Source organism: Fundulus heteroclitus, chromosome 21 (genome assembly GCF_011125445.2).
Source record: "Fundulus heteroclitus isolate FHET01 chromosome 21, MU-UCD_Fhet_4.1, whole genome shotgun sequence".
Taxonomy (NCBI): domain Eukaryota; kingdom Metazoa; phylum Chordata; class Actinopteri; order Cyprinodontiformes; family Fundulidae; genus Fundulus; species Fundulus heteroclitus.
Window position 1 is genome coordinate 34,432,179 of NC_046381.1, and position 6,055 is coordinate 34,438,233.

A 6,055-nucleotide genomic window follows, 5' to 3' on the forward strand; every position below is an offset into this window, starting at 1 on the left:
AGAATTTCAAACAAACAGTAAACGTTATTTACCCTTTGCATATTTGGAGAGAGTTATTTGTGTGTTTATAACTTCCTGTTTGGACTGTTTTAAATGCCCTGTATCCCTTTTCTAGACCACTCTTCCCTCCACTCCCTATAAAATACCCAGAATGAGTAATTTACTCATGTGTCCTTTGCACTCTGCTCATTGCAGCATTGCATTATTGTTTCAATTTATCCACTTGTTTAAAGTGTGTTAATATGTGTTTTCTATACTGCAGACTGTGCTCTGCTCTGAGCTTTGTTATTACATTATTGTGTTATTATAATATTGTATAGGTATATGGAGGACCAATCCTGCCATAATTAAAAATACACACAGAAATAAATGAAGGACTTAATAATATAAAATGGCTTAAGAAAAGTGGCTAATAATATGAATTTGTGTGCCATTTAATGTGACAAAATGATAAAAATAAGATATTTCTTCAACAATTCATCAATTATTCATCAAAAAATATATATTTTAACTTACACTTTTATTTTTACTTTTCTTCTTGCTTTTATGCTGACTTATTTTTAACCCTTGTATTTCTGAAACAATCATTTATTTCTGCCTCTAACTTTTCTAGCTGTTTTTTTACCCAAAGGATTTATGCCTGCCCTTTTATTTCCTTTTCCCCTTTTTCCACTTCGTGTATTTCTACTTCTTGTTTTTAAAGCAACATTTCTAAAGCATGTTTTTCCTCCACCATAAATATTTCTTTCTATTTTATTTTAAACTTATATTTCTGAAACAATCATTTATTTCTGCCTCTAACTTTTCTAACTGTTTTTTTACCAACCCAATTTTTGCCTGCCCTTTTTATTTCCTTCTCCCCTTTTTCCACTTCGTGTATTTCTACTTGGTGTTTTTTTACTTCCTCTTTTTCCACTTTGTGTATTTCTACTTCGTGTTTTTTTACTTCTTCTTTTTCCACTTTGTGTATTTCCACTTCATGTATTTCTACTTGATGTTTTTTTACCTCCTCTTTTTCCACTTCGTGTATTTGTGCTTCGTGTTTTATTACTTCCTCTTTTTCCACTTGGTCTGACTGCAGCTGTTAATGTTAATATGATGGCAGGGAGGGAGGGGGGAGAGGGGGGCGGTGTCACCGGCAAAGCTTCACAACTATTGGCCAAGGCCTGCCTCCCCGGAAACGAGCCTGCATCAGCTGGCCGCTTTCCCAGAATGCACCGCGGCCACAGCTTGATTATGGACAGCGCTAACAGAGATCACAGTGGTAAGTTAAAAATGACCTTTTCTGCTGCTGTTGTTCTTTAAAAGTACGTTTGAGGCGACAGCATTATACTTTTAAGCTTCCCTATATGGCCTGTTTACAGAGTTAGTGTGTAATTAAAAAAGAAAAAGTCCGACAAGAGTGGACCACAGTGATCTGCAGATTCATTCGGGAGCGTCAGAAAGCTATGGTGCATTCAGGAGCATGGGACATTTCATATTTACAAGGAAAGAGGCATAAAACGGAACAGAACTTCACTCATACAATATTGTGTCTATCCAGAAACAGTGTGGGCTTTCTTACAATACTGAATGCTCTATAATTGTATTTCTGTTATTTTTTGATTATGCACACCTGCTAGCTTTTTATTCTGAAAATTCTAATGTCCCATGCTCCTGAATGCACCATAGCTTTCTGAATGCGCTGTGCTGTGTAGATAGATGCACGTCTGATCTTCCGCTTAAGACAAAGCTTTGCAGTTTCAAAACTCATGTCGGCTCTCACGGTTTACTGTTGTGTGAATGACAAGAGACCACAACAAATAAATCAGCCATTCCTCTAGGGAACGCGAAAACCTTTGCGAGGGAACGCAAAAGTATTCTGAGGTAACGCAAAAAAATATATATTTTCCCCATGTCCCCTAAAGGGCTCTGTATACACTTACCTCGGCCTTGTGGTGTGTCAAGTGCTGCTGGTTCTGATGTCGTTTTTTGTTGTTTTAATTCGGCAAACGTTCATTTTTGTGTTTATCTCACTGACTTGTGTTGCTTTGCTAGAAATTAAAAAACAATTATAGTAACATTTGGCATTTTTTATTTACAGGAAGAAACACCAACAAAACATGTGAGGATAAGGAGAGTGCTGGTGACCCTCTTCTGGCTGGCCGGCGGTGCATCCTATAGGGAAACAGCCGACATCTTTGTGATGCCCTTGTGTGCCAGGTGGTGCACAGAGTCATGAACTCCCTGATGGGGATCATAAAAAAAAAAAATTTTCTTCCCAAAAAGACAAGATTTGGAGGGAGTGGGTGCTGGTTTTCCCCGCCTTGCTGGGATCGAGGCGCTCAAAGGAGCAGTCGGTGCCATTGATGGGTGACGTGCGAATTGTTCCACCTGCAGAGCCACAAAATAAATGTTATTTAAACAGAAAACTCTTCCCTTCAATCATCCTGCAGGGTGTGTGTGATGCACGGGGAAAGATTTTGAATGTTTACATCGACAATGTAGGCTTTGTCCATCACTCACTGGTACTGTGGCGCTCTCCGTTGTATAAAAATGCTTTATACCCACCAAAGGGATTTTTTTTCTACACTGCAATGGTGCGTTCCCATGCCTCCTGGACCCAATCACCTCCCTGACGCCCTATCGCCCGCCAGTTGCCATTAAGATCTCTTACCTTCTTGTCCTTAAATAGAGCCAACAATGACACAAAATTGATACATAGATTATATTAATTGGATAGAACATTAAGACATATCAGCATATTACCTAAATTACAAGTTATTTTATATTTGGTAAAGTCCAAGTGGAGGCAAGCCACTACAGACACCACGCCAAGGCAAGAAACATCATTGAGTGCGCCTTTAGTGCTATAAAGACACGGTGGCATTCCATTTTCTTTAGGGCGCTGGAGGTCCGTCCGACATTTGCCCCAAAAGTAATCGCCGCCTGCTGCATCCTCCACAATATTAGTATAGAGGCAGGGGACCAGCTTGACGAGGAGGAGGTTGACCCAGAAGAGGACGGCCATCCGGCGGCTGAAGACAGCAAGCTGTCTGGAAGCTGCCTCCGAGCCAGACTGGCAGCCCGGCAGAGCTGGCTGCATGTTTAAGTGAACAAGCCTACATCTGACCTAACCTAGATCAGTTGTAGTCATGTACACATGCTGCTTCATTTAATTTTCATCCCACTACCTTTAAAACACATTAAATCAGTAAATTAATTCCCATTCCTGTTGTTTATCAATTGTATGTTTGTGGGTGTTCTCTATTTGTCCAAGGTGTTTATAAAAGTTAATTATTTGTTTTAAATCATATGTTAATTGTTTTCAACATGTTCTTGACTCTGACATCATCTTGACTCTGTTCCAAAGTTAAATCATTTGTATAAAATAAATGTCTTTTTTTACACTGTTACAATTGTTTTCTTTCCCCTCTCAATTCTTTGTGTCCTTGCTCAAAAGAAACTCGCTTAGATAAGAAAAACATTTATAGATTTTATTTAAAACTTGTCAAGTTTTCCTAAAAGGGACAAATATTTATTGGCACTTTCGGTAGCCAAACGGTTTGCCATTTTAGTTAATCTGCACAATATCCTTCAGCCCTGAGTTTTATATGGTAATACCAGAAATGTGGCGTGAATAATACATAATGTGAGCTAATATTATGCAGGGAGTTTTGTTATTTTACCTTATATTTTTGCACCAAATTGTGCCACTTCTTTTTGGCCTGCTTCGGTGTGACCTGCAGGCCAGAGGGTCTCACAAAATCACTAGTTGAATAGAAAACAAGTTTAGTGTCACAAGAGCTGAACATAAACATTTAGGCAGACATAAATAAAAGTTACTTACTGCCATTCGGTTTTGGAGGAGTTCCTCCTGCCTGTAAATAGGCCCTCATTGGGAATACGCCAGTTGATGAGGGCCTGGGTTCCTTCTGTGGTCCCTGTTTAAAATATAAATGTCAATTATGTAATACTTCATAATAAAAGATGAACAGACAACAGAACCCATGTTAAACCTAAAAGCTAGGCAATATTACGACTGCTTCTGCTATGTGTAACTAACATGACACTCGCAGACCGAACATATTTTGTAACCTATATAATAGCTGATAACTAAGTGCTTCTGCGTTTTGTCCTGAATATAAAATACATTTATAATTTATTCCAGCAAGTATTGAGTTAATAAAGCAACACAAGTCAGTGAGATAAACACAAAAATGAACGTTTTGCCGAATTAAAACAACAAAAAACGACATCAGAACCAGCAGCACTTGACACACGACAAGGCCGAGGTAAGTGTATACAGAGCCCTTTAGGGGACATGGGGAAAATATATATTTTTTTGCGTTACCTCAGAATACTTTTGCGTTTTCGCGTTCCCTAGAGGAATGGCTGATTTATTTGTTGTGGTCTCTTGTCATTCACACAACAGTAAACCGTGAGAGCCGACATGAGTTTTGAAACTGCAAAGCTTTGTCTTAAGCGGAAGATCAGACGTGCATCTATCTACACAGCACAGCGCATTCAGAAAGCTATGGTGCATTCAGGAGCATGGGACATTAGAATTTTCAGAATAAAAAGCTAGCAGGTGTGCATAATCAAAAAATAACAGAAATACAATTATAGAGCATTCAGTATTGTAAGAAAGCCCACACTGTTTCTGGATAGACACAATATTGTATGAGTGAAGTTCTGTTCCGTTTTATGCCTCTTTCCTTGTAAATATGAAATGTCCCATGCTCCTGAATGCACCATAGCTTTCTGACGCTCCCGAATGAATCTGCAGATCACTGTGGTCCACTCTTGTCGGACTTTTTCTTTTTTAATTACACACTAACTCTGTAAACAGGCCATATAGGGAAGCTTAAAAGTATAATGCTGTCGCCTCAAACGTACTTTTAAAGAACAACAGCAGCAGAAAAGGTCATTTTTAACTTACCACTGTGATCTCTGTTAGCGCTGTCCATAATCAAGCTGTGGCCGCGGTGCATTCTGGGAAAGCGGCCAGCTGATGCAGGCTCGTTTCCGGGGAGGCAGGCCTTGGCCAATAGTTGTGAAGCTTTGCCGGTGACACCGCCCCCCTCTCCCCCCTCCCTCCCTGCCATCGTATTAACATTAACAGCTGCAGTCAGACCAAGTGGAAAAAGAGGAAGTAATAAAACACGAAGCAGAAATACACGAAGTGGAAAAAGAGGAGGTAGAAAAACACCAAGTAGAAATACATGAAGTGGAAATACACGAAGTGGAGAAAGAAGAAGTAAAAAAACACGAAGTAGAAATACACAAAGTGGAAAAAGAGGAAGTAAAACGCAAAGTAGAAATAAACAAAGTGGAAAAAGAGGAAGTAATAAAACACGAAGCAGAAATACACGAAGTGGAAAAAGAGGAGGTAAAAAAACATCAAGTAGAAATACATGAAGTGGAAATACGCGAAGTGGAAAAAGAAGAAGTAAAAAAACACGAAGTAGAAATACACGAAGTGGAAAAAGGGGAGAAGGAAATAAAAAGGGCAGGCAAAAATTGGGTTGGTAAAAAAACAGTTAGAAAAGTTAGAGGCAGAAATAAATGATTGTTTCAGAAATATAAGTTTAAAATAAAATAGAAAGAAATATTTATGGTGGAGGAAAAACATGCTTTAGAAATGTTGCTTTAAAAACAAGAAGTAGAAATACACGAACTGGAAAAAGGGGAAAAGCAAATAAAAGGGCAGGCGTAAATCCTTTGGGTAAAAAAACAGCTAGAAAAGTTAGAGGCAGAAATAAATATATGTTTCAGAAATATAAGGTTAAAATAAAATAGAAATATTTATGGTGGAGTAAAAACATGCTTTAAAAATGTTGCTTTAAATACAAGAACTAGAAATACACAAAGTGGAAAAAGGGGAAAAGGAAATAAAAGGGCAGGTGTAAATCCTTTGGGTAAAAAAACAGCTAGGAATGTTAGAGGCAGAAATAAATGATTGTTTCAGAAATACAAGGGTTAAAAATAAGTCAGCATAAAAGCAAGAAGAAAAGTAAAAATAAAAGTGTAAGTTAAAATATATATTTTTTGATGAATAATTGATGAATTGTTG

General features: G+C 38.1%; 1 long non-coding RNA gene across 1 annotated transcript; it reads right to left on the minus strand.

Annotated features, from left to right (window-relative positions):
* Window positions 1-2,099: 2,099 nt before the first annotated feature.
* Window positions 2,100-5,010, minus strand: LOC118556825. The gene is made up of 3 exons (XR_004927398.1): window positions 4,922-5,010; window positions 3,830-3,923; window positions 2,100-2,665 (listed from the first exon to the last, which is right to left on the minus strand). It is a non-coding gene; the product is annotated as an uncharacterized LOC118556825 (long non-coding RNA).
* Window positions 5,011-6,055: the final 1,045 nt, after the last annotated feature.